Source organism: Podarcis tiliguerta (assembly GCF_965153285.1).
Source record: "Podarcis tiliguerta genome assembly, chromosome: 7".
Lineage (NCBI taxonomy): Eukaryota > Metazoa > Chordata > Lepidosauria > Squamata > Lacertidae > Podarcis > Podarcis tiliguerta.
The window spans coordinates 40,787,139-40,805,493 of record NC_139540.1 but is presented as its reverse complement, the minus strand read 5'-3'; the positions used below and the strand labels follow the sequence as shown (position 1 = coordinate 40,805,493).

Below are 18,355 nucleotides of genomic sequence, written 5' to 3'. Positions count from 1 at the left end.
TCTGTCTCTTTATCTCCTATACGCATTCCTGTTTTGAACTCTGGCACCCTTTTACATAAGCTTGCTACCAATGAATATTTAATTTTAGAACAGGCATAGGATGTATTGAAAGTTTCAGACTATTGTATTAATAGCATTTGAGTTGAGATTTTGTTTTCCAGCCTCAGTGGCTGATGATATTTCTGACGGGAGCACTGAGGTAGGGGTAGAAGGGAACTGAAGTGTGTCTGATACAGCGGTTTCTCTTCTGTATCACAGTTTTATTTTATTTTTTATGAGGCTGTCGCAAATTGATGTCTTCTGATATCCAGTTCAATAAAACATTGTAGAAGTTTCAGTTGTAGATTGGAAATTGAAGGGATAAAGAAAAAAAGGAATGAAGGAATGAATCCATAGTAGAAGTTATCAGTGGGGCATTTCATCTATTTATCATGAAGATACTTTCTGGGGGGTGAGAGAGGATGGTTAGCCTCTCTTTAATTAAAGCTGTACCTGGTTTATCCCGTCTAGCTTTTATAATCTCATAGACACAACCCTATGTTAAAAGCCCATGAAGATCCCATCCCTGAATCTGGAATGTAAGAAATCAAGTAAACATTGGGCAAATTGGGACTAGAATACAGCCTCTAGATTTAATTTCAGAGCAAACATGTCACTCCTGCACCTGTAGCCATGCTTTTGCACTTCATTTAATAACAAAATCAAACACTGGATTCACATTTTGAGGTGATGGGTAGACAAGTTACATGACATGTTGTTTTCTTTTTTCTTCTCCACGAAGTACACTTTCTCCCTTGAAATGTCACATACTATTATGTATTGGTGTGCTGAGAAAAATCACAGACCCCTGAGCAAACATCAGAATAATCCCCTTCCTCAACACATATATAGATTTCAGGTCAGACCTAAACCAGTCTGATAGCTAGGAGATATATGCTGGGACTCCAATATGTATACCAGACTCTGCAAGTTTGTCTCTTTAGTTTCTGGAATGCTTTGCAGGCACACTGGTGCTGTGCATGTCCTCTTGTATGAAGAGCTCAGGACACTTCTGTTCTCATGGAACTCATTGCCTGCATTTGAACCATGTGGAGTTTTGGAGTGTATCCAAGGCACAATCACATAACTGAAGACAATCACAATGCTGTCTGGCCTCAGTGCCCTTCTGGCTCAGAGGAAGACTCGGGGAAGGGAAGAAGGAATTGCCTAGGCAGGCATCACCCCCTGCTCCAGGACCATTCAAGTCAAAGGACATTGTTTTGCCTGATTATTATTTTTTCAGATTCAGAGGGCACACCCTTGATGAAGTTCTCATTGCTCCCATGGCATAGGATCTAGAGGCTACCAAATCAAGCAATGGCCCTTTAAGAAACAGATTGCAGCTCAGAGTGGATGAAGTTAACAGCCGGCTAACCAACTAGTCTTCAGAAGAGTTCAGCATGCTGCTGAGTCAACAGCTCTCTTTGGGTGATTTCCAGTTAGCCCTTGCCACAGTGACCTCTCCTGGGTCCTGACAGACCTTCCCTTCCCTTGCTGGTTGTGATCCAGCATAGCCTACTTGACCATTGGACTTCATTCTTCTTTTCTGGACTTTATCTTGCCAGCCTACTTGACCACTGGACTTCATTCTTCTTTTCTGGACTTGATCCTGCCATTCCAGTAAGTGCCACTTCTTTAGCCTGGCTGCCCCTGGGAACTTTGAGCCAAGTTAGAACAGGACAAGGACTATCCATTCTCTATAACCCTATTTTTTTCCATAAGCGCTATGTGATGCCAGCTCCATCACTAATCTGACATTGCCTGGGCAGAGAGAAAAATACCACTGTGGTAGTTACTTTGCTTGCACATTATTTTATTTTTCCAGAAATTAACTGAAGTGTGTCTGACACACTATGCACTACATTGCATATTGACGTATAAAGTATGGGAAGTATTGTGAATATGAGGACATCATTAATATTTTAATTAAGCAGCCACCACTGTGGAGGGAAAGACTGTGTCTCATGTAGCACACAGTGGTAACTGTAGCATACTTGTAGTATATTTATAACAAAACAAAATATAATTGCTATGTAATTACAGTTTAAGACCAAAACAATTTCTTAATCAGCAATTATGAAAATAATGTTGAATTATTTTCATTAATAAATTTTTTGCAATTAACACTGTTTTGAAATTAATGTAGTATTTACAGCATTGCTAAGACTTGGTTACTTCAATTAAAGACCAATTTAATCAATGCTGGGCTGTCAAAATACCCTCTCTGTTTAAGTGCCCACGCACAGGCAAGTAAGTCTGCCAATTATATTAGAGCCTTGGTTGTTCATTACCAAAATCAAATATCCATCCATGACAGAATGAATGTTTTTGTATCCTTCATTATCTCCATTTTTCTATTATCCTGTGCCTAGCAAAGAGGAAGGTAATAAGAAGATAAGGAAATCAATATAAGAAATGTGGATGAAAATGTAATGCTGGGATCAGCCACAGATGCTCTACCTGAACCACTGGTTAAACCTCTATCACAGGTGGATATTTAAGGAGAGAAAATATAATTCACTTAGCAAAAGGGAATATTAACTTCCTTTATCAACTAACTAATAGCCAGATATCCTTGAGAAGCATGAATCTTCTAGATTTTTTTTTTGCTCAGAGGCTTTGAGACCACTGAGATGTGTAACCAGGTAGTGTCATTCAAAAATCTGAGGACACGTGATGAAGTGCTTCAAATGGACCTAGTTGGCTTAAGGACCTTTGGAATTCTGGAGCTAATCCCTCTTCTGCACTTGACTTTCTGGCAACTATATAATAACATGTGGCAGCAAAAGTGGTCATGACCCTACTGAAAACGCAGACCCAATATGGCATCAGAAGTCAGGACCAAAGAATGGTTGAGTATGCTTAAAATGTTTATATTGTATTTTTATGATGCGCACCACCTTGAGATCTATAGATGAAGGGGATATACAAATGTAATAAATAATAATAGTAATAATAAAGTGCTATTGCAGCCCTTTGGTGTGTGTTCACACTACTCCTCCCTTTTTACTGATGCTTCTTTTGAGAGATCTTATTCTATTATTCATATTTCTTATTTTTATCTTTGAAAATTATACACCAATTTCATTTGGAATTCTCAAAGCAGATCATAATATACATAAAGTTTTAAGATAATCAAATAACAACAGTTAAAACATCCAGATTGCCATATAATTTCAGTAGCTGCTATAGCAGTCAGAACAAAACCAAACATAAACATACTCGATGTCAACAGTCAGGAAACTAGCAGGGTAAAGAGATTTTTTTTTTTAAAACTGCCCAGAATAGCAACCCATCATTGATGTTCGCCCGGTTTCCATAGGAAGTTCATGCCACAAAATAGGTGGCACAACAAAGATCCTCCGTTGAATCCTGGCCAACACAAGCTCAATAGACTGTGGTACAGTTAGGAGGGCTCCACTCAGCAACCTAGGTGGACTATATGGAAAATATTTTGTTTTGTTTTTCATCCAGCCTCTTCTCTGAACTGAGCAAATATATCAGTGTGTGCACTTCGAACCAGTGATGTCATAAACACAGAGTTAGAACTAAATAATGCTTTGCATTTTGATAACCATGACTCCCCTGTGTCTCTCAATCTCATGCATATTTCTGCATGTTTTCTCCAGCCACTCCTCCATTTCTCTGTCCCCCACTGTATTCTGCACCTTCCCGCTGCAATGAATTCTCCATTGATGCGGTATACATTTGTCTGTCTCCTTCCTCCAATCTGGCTTCTCTATGGCAATGGTAGCAAAGATAAATATCTTTGGTGAGGCAGAAAGGAAAATGAAGTTCAAATGGATGGGACAGAGGTACAGAACAAGCCCTGGCTAATGTATGTCTTGAAGCATGAAGACTCTGAAGTAGTGTGCGATCTCAAGAGGAACTAACTGCCTTAAAGATGTTTATCCTCTGTGTCCCTGGTATGGTGTTTTTTCTCAAAGGTTTGTGCTTTGAGAAGAATCCCAATGTCCCACTGCAAAAAGCAGCAGCAGCCGCAGCAGCATGCAAGGTGATCAAAGAGCGTGTTTACTCCTAAGTAAAATCCACAGAGTTCAATGGGATTTAATTCCTTAATACATTTGCTTACATTTCTAGCCTTTGAATAGGTAGTTAATCTACGCCATTCCCTTGCAGTTTCTTTTGCTAATGAGGGAATGATGGTGCAGTCCAATGGAAATGCTAAGAAAAAGGAAAATAAAATGTCATGCGGCACAAATAGTAGAATTAGGGTTATTGCCAGCTGCTCAGAAAAGACATGCCTATTCATTTCAGTGAGTCTGCTCTGACTAAAAGTGGATACAACCTTAGTGTGGATTTGGACATTACCTTTTTGGATATCTGCGCAAACAGGAAAGAAAAAGAAAGGGGGGGGCAAGAGAAACTTACAAATCCTACTTATGGTGCAATCTGAAGCATATGCTCCAATATGCAGAGATGACTGCAGATAAAATCCATGCTTCTGATTCACACTTTACATTTCAGCAGACAGACAGAGATGTATTGGATATTATAACCAATTTTTATAGCTTCCCATACCTGCAAAGGAAACAAATATTTGTTGGCTATAAATGTAGTTTACCTGACATTCATTGCTTGCATTCTCTAGTTGGCAGCTCCACCAAAATGCAAATCTAGAGAGTACACTTTGGGACAAAAGACTTTCTAAGAAGTACGACTGGAAAAGATCTGCGAGAACTGAGGTGGGCTGAAAGCAGCTGAGTAGAATCGAAACCGAGCCATAACTCTTGAATGCTGCACATATACCTTTTTTTTTTAAGACCCAGTCCAGTGCTATATTATACAGGTAGGCAGGGCATTAATGGGGCACAGAGAGCACAGATGTGACTATTTGGTGGAGAGGTGCACATCTGTCTGTCTCTGTGGCAGCCAAACACTTGTTGGCAAAGGCAGGGGAATCTCCCAAAGCTTTAAGGGAAATGCAAGTAAAAAAAGAAAAAGAACAAATTATCCTCTTTTCAGTCCATCTTTACTTAGCTTTATCCCGCAGTGTGTTAATTAGATGAGCAGATGTATAAGTTAGGAAGATTTCCAGATTAATTGTCAGGAAAGTGAAATGCTCAGCACAGGCTCCACTAAGCAGGGTTCTAGTCTCTTGTCATGTTGCCACCAGCAGCACCAAATAAGCAGACAGGGCATCTGCAGCTTCTCCTCTATTTTGCCAAGGCCATCTTCTTGGCTCCTCTTTCCAGCAAAGGATGCTCCATGACGGGGCTGCTCTTTAGTAGCAGAAAGAACACAGAGGCCCAGAGCACCCCCCACCCCTGCCAAATAATACCACCCCTCTCCGGGATGCTGATAAAAAGATCCAAGCTGTTCATCTATTCTCTGTAACTTGGCATAGGCCTGGACATATTCGCGTGCATTGTTTGGTGTAGTAATGAATTCCAGGACTTTACAGAAATCAACACTCATTTTTGCATGTTATACAAGATTAACGGAGAATTAGGGAGCTTCTCGGGACGCGGGTGGTGCTGTGGGTAAAAGCCTCAGTGCCTAGGGCTTGCCGATCGAAAGGTCGGCGGTTCGAATCCCCGCGGCGGGGTGCGCTCCCATTGTTCAGTCCCAGCACCTGCCAACCTAGCAGTTCAAAAGCACTCCCGGGTGCAAGTAGATAAATAGGGACCGCTTACTAGCGGGAAGGGAAACGGTGTTTCCGTGTGCGGCTCTGGCTCGCTAGAGCAGCGATGTCACGCTGGCCACATGACCCGGAAGTGTCTCCGGACAGTGCTGGCCCCCGGCCTCTTGAGTGCGATGGGCGCACAACCCTAGAGTCTGTCAAGACTGGCCCGTACGGGCAGGGGTATCTTTACCTTTTAGGGAGCTTCTCAGCACATTGTAAACTGGGGCTGGCTAGAAGGTTTTTTTTAGTATATAGAAATACGGTATGATCTAATGCCTCAGGTTGGTCTCCCAGGGAAGTTCATTCAAAATTATGTCCCATATCAAGTAGGAAGGAGCAGGGCCCTCCAGCTTCAAAGATGAAACCAGGGGCACTGGGGTGCATGATGACCTGGATGGGAATAAGGGAATGATTTGGTGGATGATATTAGCTGGACTGGTAGGTTAGGGAGCAATGCGGGTCCTATTCACCAAGAATGGGGTGGGGGGCAGGCATGCCCTCATGCCTGGTCCCCAACATTCCTGGGTGCACAGGTTCCTCATCAGACTTTGACATGTTTAGTACAAAGGTCTAAAGAGTATTTCTAAAGGCATTCATTTGAAAAGTCTTCAGGGTTCCTCATCACAGGGAGGCTTCAAAGTGTGCCCAGCTGAATTCATTCAGAAACCTACTCCAGACCTTCACATGAAATGTACAAAGATTAAAAGAAGAGTCAATGCTCCTGAGGACCTTAGCAGCATTCCTGTACACAGGAAAAGATTCTGTAAAAGCTAATGGGAGAGCAAAAATATATTCATATTTTCCATCTTATAAATTACTGCCCTGTAACATCCCAGAGCATAACAAAACATGTTGAATATTTTAAGTACTGGTAAATGGTAAGAGGTTTCTGTTTTTGGAGATTTCTCTCTCTCTGTGTTTATGAATTTGTTGTACTGGTTTTTCGTGTACCCTGCCCTGGCATTGTTCATTTGATGAAAAGCAGGTGAATATAATATAAATGATATAAATAATATAATTGATATAAATAAATATAATATAAATAAATAAGTTTTGATATAAATAAATAAGTTGCAAAGCCATTTTAAAAATATAAATAAGTAAGTTGCAAAACCATTTTTTTCCTAATCAGAATCTTATATTCATTTCAACAGATCTGTGGTTGCCATCACACGATAATATGTGCAAATGATTAAAAACAATTTATGATATTGTAACAACAGAGGCATTTCGCACAAAAGCATGTTGCGGTTTGCCAAAATTCTTCTTGTTAGGAATCAATTAAAACCAGAGCGGAGATTGATGCATATTTAGGTCTTGGAATCAGAAGTTTCAGTTCCTCATCAAGTGTGGAGTTTGGTGTACATCTCCAGATGGCCCATACAAATGCTCTGCCGTACATCACTCACTCTTTGAATGTCAAGCATCTCTGGGATTAAATACATCACCAGTTAGCATCTTATAACAGTGCTAGAGCAATGGCTCCTCATCATTTTACGCATTTACTCTTTGAAAATAATTATGCTCCTCCTGTGTAAGAATGGGAGGTAAGTTGTGGTTGTTCAAACCATCCAAGCCACACAGCTCTTGGGGATCTTCCCATGTTGCCTGCCACCTTCGGTGCTATTATGGAACTTAACTGGAAATGGCATGCCTAGTTTTCATACTGCAGGCATTATTCAACATATTTTTGTATTAGTACAGAATGATCTGTATATATTGACATAGGTCATGTTGTTCTATTAAGCAAAAAAGATTTCCTACTACTTTACAACTGGTGGGGGAGAGTGGCTGGTTGTTTTGGATGCTATCTTTGGGTCCCCTCCAAGTCTGTGGTTTTATATTTGTAATATGGGATTTTGTTGAAAGTGAGGCCACTAAGTGGTCAAACGAGTCTCTTTCTTAAGTCCATAGCTACAGCCAGATCTGCTAATGATTTCTTTGCGAGACTAAAGCATATAGGTGACTGGCTGCTGGAGAAACTACCAGCTGGAGATGCTTTCAGATGAGAGCTAAACTGGGCAGGCTTCCCCACACCCCACCACATTGGCTGGAGGTGATATCAGGAAACAATAGAGCTGGGCTAATCCTCTCTTCCAGGGACGTGGGTGGCGCTGTGGGTAAAAGCCTCAGTGCCTAGGGCTTGCCGATCGAAAGGTCAGTGGTTCGAATCCCCGCGGCGGGGTGCGCTCCCGTCGTTCGGTCCCAGCGCCTGCCAACCTAGCAGTTCGAAAGCACTCCTGGGTGCAAGTAGATAAATAGGGACCGCTTACTAGCGGGAAGGTAAATGGCGTTTCCGTGTGCGGCTCTGGCTTGCCAGAGCAGCGATGTCACGCTGGCCACGTGACCCGGAAGTGTCTCCGGACAGCGCTGGCCCCCGGCCTCTTGAGTGAGATGGGCGCACAACCCTAGAGTCTGTCAAGACTGGCCCTTATGGGCAGGGGTACTTTTACCTTTTAATCCTCTCTTCTGCTGAGAAAACACAGATACTTAGCTTGTTCTCTGTGCTAAATCCAAAGCTATGGCTCAGTGGGTGGGCGAAGGGGCCTTAGAAACCTAATTGGGGAACAAGATCTGTTGGAGAGTTGGTGCTGCAGGTCTATTCCTCTTATATTCAGCTGGTATATATATATATATATATATATATATATATATATATATATATGTGTGTGTGTGTGTGTGTGTGTGTGTGTGTGTGTGTCTAAATAAACCATGTATCAGAAAGATATCACCCTCTCAAATGGCCATCATTCTAAGGAAAACCATGCCAAGGTGTGTGCTGGCGAACTTGAATTCTCTCACTGTTCATGAGGAGTTTTGAAAAGAAAAACTGCAAATTGCTGCAGAAATGTGGAGATCTGAATTTAAGACTGGAAAAATGAGAAACCGAGAGGACTGAAATTGACAAATCCTTCCAACCCTCCTTGGAGAGCCACTGCCAGACAATATAAATAACAGTCTGATCTGGTAAACAGCAGCTTTTTATGTCCCTTCTTTAAACAAGAAGCCAGATTCTTTTTATTTTTTAAAAACAAGACATCAAAAAGATTGGAATGCTACTTTATTCCTTATTATTGGAAACCCCATTGATTAATCAATTTCCATTCAACATTCACCTCCATTTTAAAAACAACAACATGAAAAGGATTATCATACAAGCACAATTATGTGGAAGTGCCACTTGCCCCTCGTCACAATTGATGCAAGACATAATGCTCACATTAAGCAATCCTAGCAATAAAAACACTGACAGAATAAAAAAGGAGAAAATAAAAGCACAGCACTTAACCTACTGTTTTCTTCTGTTTTCAGCACTTGCTGGTGAGCTCCGCTACTTCAGTATATTGCAGAAATTTACATAATCTATGATCTGAATGGATATGTATACTGTTGTCAGAGGAGAATGGATCTCCATGCCAAGATTCAACAAAGTTAATCTTTTACTACATCCTCTGTCCTTATTCTCCTTTGATATGTTGTCTTATAGATTAAACTAGAATGCAATGCATCTGCTCTCTAGTCCTAGGACATAGGTTTTAGCTACTGTGATGCAGTAGGTCTGAGTATGGTCAGTGCCTGAATGGGACACCAACTGGAAACCATATGTAGACCACCTTGAATTCCCATGGTGAAAAACTGGTGGGATATAAAATGTAAAGGTAAAGGACCCCTGGCAGTTAAGTCCAGTCGAGAACGACTCTGGGGTTGCGGCACTCATCTCGCTTACTGGTCAAGGGAGCCGACGTTTGTCCGCAGACAGTTTTTCTGGGTCATGTGGCCAGCATGACTAAGCCACTTCTGGCGAAACCAGAGAAGCGCATGGAAATGCCGTATACCTTCCTGCTGGAGCAGTACCTATTTATCTACTTGCGCTTTGATGTGCTTTCGAACTGCTAGGTTGGCAGGAGCAGGGACCGAGCAACGGGAGCTCACCCCGTCGCGGGGATTTGAACCGCCGACCTTCCAATAGGCAAGCCCTAGGCTCAGTGGTTTAGACCACAGCGCCACCCACGTCCCTCATATAAAATGTACTAAATAATATTTGTTTAAAAATTCCTCTAGGGCAAAGTGGTGCAGGTGGGGTGGGAACCTGTAGCCCTTCAGGTGTTGGACTCAAACTCCCACACTCCCTGACCATTGGCCATGCATTGAGGCTGATAGGAGTTGGAGTCAGCAGCTTCTGGAGGGCCATGGTTGCTGTTATGCTGTTGTGAGGGATTCTATTTGGGGGGTTGAATAATAGTGAGACTAGATAAGCCAGTCTAAGTTGCATTTTCAGCTGAATTTGGGGAAGCCAATTGAAAAATCCATTATGTTGAGCTATTTCAATTGCTTTTGTTTGATTTGCTCATTGCAAACAGCTGAAAGTATGTAAATTTAGATAATAAACCTGATTTCCAATGGGGGTTGAGTAATTTCGATTGCAACTGTATATAAATTGGCAGAACTGCATTGAGTTAAAGAAAAGAATGTGAAGTTGAAGACCTGACTGTGCTTTTCAAAATCTAAAGGAAACAGAACATGTCAGTTAGACACATGATATGGGCATTTTCAGTTGAAAAAGGCTCCTAGAGCAGAATTCTTGCATTTTGTAATTAATTTTTTTTTCAGGTAGTTTCCAAATCAATGTTTGTAGGAAAATATAAGGAAAATGCAGATTTTGCATACTCCTACTTGTGTGGCCTGTAATGATGATGACATTTGATTCACATGTTTTGTTAGAGTCTGAACATGATGAGGAATCAGTGCCAAATGTAACCACTTTATGTAAGCTTCCATGACCTATAGTCTGTGTATAAGGCACACTCCAGAAAACAATAGTTGCAACTAATATATTTGGCTATGTATTTAAGTTGCAGGGATGTCTATGAGATTCTCCCACATTCATAGTTCATAGAATTTTTGAGACAAATATTTGTTATGAAACAGATCATTAGTGATTTCAATGAGATGTACAGCTGGATCATATACACATTTGTTCAGAATTGTTCCCATTGAGTTGAGTGGAGCTTACAGCCCAAACCTATGCATACCTACTTGAAAGTAAGTTACATTGAATTCAATGAGGCTTAGTCACAAATAATGATTGTTAGATTACACTCCTGTTATTTGGGATTGTCAATCTGTCTACAGGAGAGAGAAAAGATCTGTTTTCTGTGAGAGAAGACACTGGGGACTTTTCATCCAGATCAAAACTTGATGTTTCTTAATTTTATATCTGAAAATAAAATGTACTATGGTACAGTGCATATCAAGGAGACAAAATATATTATTTTTCTCTTCCCCCTGCCCCCAGTACAATGCACATTCTATTTCTTGTTTGTGTTTCTTTGGTTGAGCATGCTTTTGGCATTGACATTCATGGACCTGTATGTCCCTTTCAATTTCAGAATGACCAAAGACAATGGCTTTATGAGTGAGAAGAGGATTGTGCTCAAAACTGGTCATTGAGTTTTGAGGGCTCTCATCTGGGTCACTCATAAGTTTATGTGACCTCTACCAACAATGCATATTTATTGGTCACCAGAGTCACCTGGTTGTGGATTCAAATATTGGTAGTGGCATCCTAACCATCAGCCAGACGGAGACTCTGCTGATTCTGCTGGTTTGTGCAACTTGAAAATAGTTCTCATAGTAGATGGGGCAAAAATTAACTAACGCATGCTTGTTTTGATCCCCTTTTAGTTAATGTATGAAATAAATTCATGGAGAGGATAACATATTCCACTTTCTTTGCCCTGTATATGTTTTAATAAACACATTAGGAGCAAACCTAAATACAGATTAGAGTAATGATTTCATAACCTCATATTGGTAGAACTCATCAGCTTACAAAAATACCGTCACATGAAGGGAAGAATAAAGGAACTATGGTGATTTTCAGATACAGTTGACAAGATACCATTTAGTAAACTTTTATTTTTTTTTAACTAACAGTATTCGGGGATGTTGTATTCAAGACTGCATCTAATAATCTCATCAAAATGCAAAAACAGTGACTGTGTTATAAAACCAATGATCTGTTATATTCTGCAAGAATTTACAAAAGCCTAATGTCATTTACTACACCATGAGAACCATAGTTGGATTTAAAAAAAAGAATTCAAAAACTGATTGCTGCTGACGAAAAAGCAAACTGTTTGCTAATGTAGAGCTTTCAAGGTATGACGTTCTTTGCTTACAAAGAAACACAACGCTGTGTTCAGATGGAAATATGTTGGTTGGAATGAGCATTGAAAGAAATTCAGAACTGTATTCATTACAGTGAATTACTACAATGTAAAGATTTTCTAGTCTGCAGTTAATAAGGAGTACATTATATAGCATGGACCGCAGAGAACCCTACAGGCTTTGCAGAGTTCATTCACTTTTAGTATAAAATTCTATAGCCACATCTTAGGAATGTGTTTGCTAATGATCACACATGAGAGGCTCGGCATCAGGGTTGGGGAACTTTAGGTCTAGGGCCAAATGTAGTCCTACAGACCTCTCTACCCACCTCTCAATACTCTCTCCGGCCACACCAATCCCTTACTGACTGTGCTCCGTGACATCTTTGAGTGAACTGTGTCCCTGAGCTGTGACAATGCCTCTTACTGGCCTGGATTCATCCTTACTCTCAATGAAATCTCTTTCATTGCCACAGTAGCTTTGTAATGAGTAAACTTTGGCCCTCCAGATGTTGCTGAACTACAACTCTCATCGGGTCCAGCAAGAATGAACAGTGACCAGGGATTCTGGGAGTCATAGATTGACATCCTCTGGAGGGCCAAAGGTTCCTTACACCTGATGCAGGTGTTTTCATGATAACTTCTTTCAAACCATGTCAAAACAGTCTGAGCTATGATTTACCATACTCTGAGATTAGAAGCTGTTCAGGGAAGGCTTCCTCTACACATCAGTATGTTGGCAGTAAAGCCAGGGCCTTGTCATAACACACACACCACTGAATGGTCACGGTCTGGGTCAGCTTGACCTGCACTTCAAATAGGTAATTGTACAAGCTCTCGGAGTTCATTTCTTTGTCGTTTATTTTTATACTCATAAAGAGCAAATGTTTGCTCCCCAAGAGCTACTGCAGTTTGACACACAGAATTTACAGTGAAAACAGAAAGTCTTGGATGAATTCCTGAAACTAGCAATGGAGTCAGGCAGGCACATTTATCTGGGAAGGTAATCCAAAAGCAAGGGGACTCTACAGAGGTGTACTATAAGATCAACTCACTCCTGTTTTCACTGCCACAAATAAGGGTTACCTTAAGAAGGGCCTCCTCTGACAATGCTAATTCACATGGCACAACATAACGGAGGAGACATGCCTTTAAATATTCCATTTACAGTACAGGCAAATTGCTGATCATTGCACTTGGGCAAAATCCGATCACAGAATGAAGTATTGACCAGTGGAGCTGTACCAAGTGGTGATTGACCTGGCATACTCAAGTTGTCTCTATTTGGAGACTTTTATGTTTAATGTCTGACGTGAACAAAGACAAAATCTGATGCACCAGAGGTTCATTTTTGGTTCATCTTCTGGGGGGTCTCACCTGGCTGTTTGCTGTTTTGGCTTGTAACTTGGTATGGGAGTGAGTCTATGCGTGGGGTCCTGGTTGTCCATTTACACCGGAAGATAATCATCTTTGATTCCATTTAACATACTGCTGACTTTACTGTAGGACCTGGGGTGAATTTGGAAGACTACTTGAGAGTGGTTCTAGTGAGTCTTCATGTGGTATGTTGGTCACATGATGGGGTGATTAGGTGATCCAGTTGCTGCAGTATTGGTGCTTATCCAGTGAACCTAAACCCAGGCAACCGAAGTAAAGATTGTCGCTGGGGCTTAAAGATTTTGCATCCATTTTTGGATCCACATTTGTGCCTGAGATACCAGGTCCTGGTAGTAACCAGATGTGTAACTCTAGGAGCTAGCATGGACCATAAAGAAGGCTGATCGCCGAAGAATTGACGCTTTTGAATTATGGTGCTGGAGGAGACTCTTGAGAGTCCCATGGCCTGCAAGAAGATCAAACGCATCCATTCTTAAGGAAATCAGCCCTGAGTGCTCACTGGAAGGACAGATCGTGAAGCTGAGGCTCCAATACTTTGGCCACCTCATGAGAAGAGAAGACTCACTGGAAAAGACCCTGATGTTGGGAAAGATGGAGGGCACAAGGAGAAGAGGACGACAGAGGACGAGATGGTTAGACAGTGTTCTCGAAGCTACGAACATGAATCTGACCAAACTGCGGGTGGCAGTGGAAGACAGAAGTGCCTGGCGTGCTCTGGTCCATGGGGTCACGAAGAGTCGGACACGACTGAACGACTAAACAACAACAGGAGCTAGCAATCATCATATCCTCAAGACTTGATAGTGTAACACATTTTGTGTAGGACTGCTCTTGATGACTGCCTCAAAACTCCTGGTGTAAACTGTAATATCCAATCTTTTGACAGGCATGAGTTCCTAGGAGTATATAAACCAGGAGGAGAGGGATAACTCCATTTTAAAGAACATTGCTTTGACTAGTACCTTCTCCATTATACTCTCCCACTTCAGTTATTTTTCTTCAAGTAGCATAAACCAATGTTAAGAATTTGTTAGAGTTTTCATATCGATATTACCTTACATTGCCATTATGGAACAGTTTGGGGCTTTGTGGCTAGCTACCATGACAATAGATGCACAGCCTGGAACCAGTTTTAGTTAATTAGAGTCAATCAATCCAAACTTTGCTAACTTACTCATGTGAAACAATAGTATAATGAACCAAAGTCTGCGAGATGCTTGGGAAACACAAATTATTGCACCCTGATAAATTAAATGTGACTATTACAAAACCTCCCTTCTAAATGAATACTCAGAGAGGGAATGTATGGGTGAATAACCATAATTTTAAAAAGAGGAAAAAAATGTAAAAGCAACTAAAATCCCAATTTGCTATTTTCATTTTTCTGTAAAAGAAATAACATGCTCATACTACCTCACATACAAGACAAAATGTGCATAAGATGGTAACTCTCTTGGAAAAGATTATTTTAAAAGACCTTTTCAACTGACCTTGTATACTTGGATTTCCCCAGGTATGAGAGTTTACAAAGAATTTGCTTGTTGTTCATGTGCCTCTTATAAACACAACCTCTTGCAAGTTGTCCTGTGTGACAAAGTTTCATCAAACTCATATCAATATACTGGTCTTGAAGAAGAAAGTGTAAGATGGAGACATGAATCAGCAGCTGGGCTGGAGAAGGTGGAGTAACAAGGTTCTTATGCTACCTGCACATGCCACAATCTCAAGGCCTATCAACATTCCTGAAGATCAGGCTTGAAAGAAAGGAACTTGGAAATGCTAGTAAAAATCAAGACAAGATTCAGGTGGATAAAGCAAACACTATGTAGCAGGGAGTGGCACAAAAACCACACTCTACTGTAACAGTCATTTCTTTCCAGAATAATCCAAATCTAGCAGGGACGTTGTCGCCAGATGAGCAGCTCATTGTCACCAGATGAGCAGCAGGAATGTTAAAAGTACAGTTCTACAGCAGTTCTTGGGCATCATAGGCTACTGGATATTGACTGGGGCCACTTCTCATCCGTTCTTCGTCTTCATTTGAGCTGTAAACACTTTCTCACTCTGACTTACTGGTTTTATTTATTCATATTCCTCATTTCCTCTCAACATTCAAGGGAGTATACATGCTCCTCCCTTATTTATGCACACAACCACCCTGTGAGGAATGTTGAGAGCAAGATCATCCAGTGAGCTCCATGGGTGAGTGTGGACCTGAATCTGGGTCTCTCCCACCATTGTTCAACCACTACAACACACTGACTTTCTGTGTTGGGGACCTTTCAGCAAAAATTCTTCCAGAACACTAATCTCTTTCCCAATCACAAATAGCAGAAAGCAAAGGCTGGGTCACTTTTACCAGTTCTGGGAAACCACAAGGCTAAACTTTAAATTATTATGCAACATTGAATTTAGACAATACAGTTTTAACTGTCTCGGAGTGAACAGTAGCTCTGAAAATCTCTCGGATGGGAACTGATGTGAATCGAGATATTTTCCAGGATATGTCTCTGATGGAATGAGCCTTAATGTGACCTTTCAAGTTAATTCTTTTAAAGAATAAAAAGATATTAAATCAAGTGTTTCAATATGGCTGTTGTAGGCACGATTTAACCTAAAGCTACTCATGAGTAACATTTCATCCTCTGCTTTCCATGCTCCAGAGCCTTCACATTGTTGCTTTTTAAAATCCCACCCTTGTGAACACAATGGACCCAAATTTCCTGGCACCAATTCAACTGCTTGTATTTGAAGTGGGCTACATGGGAATGCATTGTTTCTCTTAACCTATCATACAAGAGCATGAACCAGAAAGTAAGAATGGGAGGTGAAAATGTTTTGCATTGGTTCATTTAGGGTCAATAACTTAATTGTCACAAAATAATGAGCAAACATTCAAGTTCTTCTGGCTAGGCTTTTGCAAAAACAAAGCAGAAGTGAAGAAAAAGATGCTGCTCGACATGATGTTAAAAGTGTGATAGTTTTAAAATGGAGTTGAGGAGGTGTTACGTAGATATGCAAAGCAATTCTATGCATGGTTACGCCACAATATAAAATATCAAAGCTTGATCTCAGGTAAGAGACTGTATAGGATTGCAGCCTCAATCAGATTACACTGTAGCAGGTGTAAGAAGGATCTCTGGATGCATCAAAGGTTTCTTGGAAAGAGAAGAAACAGTTGCCCCCCCCCCCCTGAAAATATAAAAAAACCACTTCTATTTCCAGTCCACAACACTTCTGCATATTTTTGAACCCATAAAATTATGTTCAGTTTCATTTCTACATTAGTTTGAGGGTGCTAAAAAAAATCCTCTCAGATGACATGTTGTAAATACATAAATGTGCATTTTGATACTTTTTTTTTACTGTATCACAATATTTGGAGAAGTACCATATTCAGTAGATAACTAAGGTTGCAGTCCTAACTCTACTTTCCTAGGAGCAAGCCCTACTGAATTTAATAGGACTTAATTCTAATAGGACTTAACTCGAAGCTACTAACATGAGTTTGACCAAGCTGCGGGAGGCAGGGGAAGACAGGAGTGCCTGGCGTGTTCTGGTCCATCGGGTCACGAAGAGTCAGACACGACTAAACAACAATAGCAACAAATTCTAAGTAGACATAGTTAGACTTGCAGCCTAAGTTCTGATCTGTGTACCAGTCCATGAAATATGGATGAGGTCATTTTGTAGAGGAATTTGTAAAGATCAAATTCTTCAAGCATACCTTGTCAGATTTGACTCCCAAGCACCACCTTTTTCTTTGCTATGCCTTGGCTTGTTTTGATTTTTGTTTGTTTCTTTGCATGTTTGCTTCAACTATGCTTAATGAAGAAGCATTATTATAAACCTCACAATGTGCTCACTGTTTTATGACATTTTATTTCATCCTGGAAAAGGTATTGTTGAGTTGCAGTGTGTGTGTGTGTGTGTGGTTGTGTGTGTGTCAATCTGAATGGAACCCTTGATCCCCTTCTAAACCTGCAATCCTGTATCTGTGAGGGTAGACGATATAAGGGGAAGCTTGCTAAACCAGTTCCTTCCTCAATGTAATGGTTTTGAATGGCTAGTTAAGTACCACAATTTAGCATATCCAAATACTGTAAATTGCTCCATGCCATAGAACAAAAGGGTAGGCCTTTTCCCCTACTTCCCTCTCCTAGCTGGGATATAAGAGAACAATAGCCAGAGTTGGTTGTTGTGTGAGCTGGAGGCTACAGGTGGAAGACTGGAAGCTGCAGACAGTCACACGTCTTGTTCTGTGCTGGACTTTAGAGTTTCCCTGGTAACCAAATGGAGAAGCAAGCACTGCTAGGGTGTTAATGCTGCAAACCCTAGGGAAAGTACTTAGAACCCCTGAAGTCTCTAACCACTCAGAGATTATAGTGGCATATAATAGTATTATGCTGCTGTAGTTTTTAGACTTTTTTTTTTTAAAAAAAGAAATAATACAACTACCTTTTTGTTATTTACTGTTAGGTCTTGTCTTTCTGGCTTTATGACCCTATTCCTGATCAGCCACACTACCAGATCATGGCTGCCTTTTGAAGTTGCATCGCAAGAAAGGGAATGGATCCCCTGTAAGTATTTTGCAGTGTAAGGACCTTATAAATGTATGTCCTCACTTGGGATCTCCACCAAACCTGCACCTAGTTTGTTTTATTTCACTGATGCTGATGAATTAAACAAATACTTTGCACCTCCTTGGTGCCTAATTTATATGCTAATTTACAATCTGCACACCAGGAACTGAGCCAGAGACCATTTGTCTGTGTCCTCCGCCCAAACGCATGCACAAATGCTGCGATGAAAGTGCAGTTGCAAAGAAAACATGGGATGGCCACCTGAGCATGTGCATGCATTCCCAGCTCCCCAACCTTTGGTTAAAATTGCTCACCTTTACTCCAAAATAGACAGACATGGTTGTGGTTACTCAGTGGCTTCACAAATGCACTCCAAATATATGGAGAGGCAAACTTCACTTCTACTGTTATTACATGTGTCTTTAGTATTACAAATAAGTATTAGGGCTGAGCCCTGGCTCAAGTGAAGCCTTGACTCTGATTGTGCATTCTTTTTTAGAAGCAAAATCCACTGAAAT

General features: G+C 40.8%; 1 long non-coding RNA gene across 1 annotated transcript in view; it reads left to right on the top strand.

Moving 5' to 3' along the window:
* Positions 1–1,158: 1,158 nt before the first annotated feature.
* The window catches only part of LOC310682656, a 23,015-nt gene continuing 5,818 nt past the window's right edge, over positions 1,159–18,355 (top strand). The window contains exon 1 of the long non-coding RNA XR_014514072.1: positions 1,159–1,659. This is a non-coding gene — a long non-coding RNA (uncharacterized lncRNA). The remainder of the gene's footprint in view (positions 1,660–18,355) is intronic.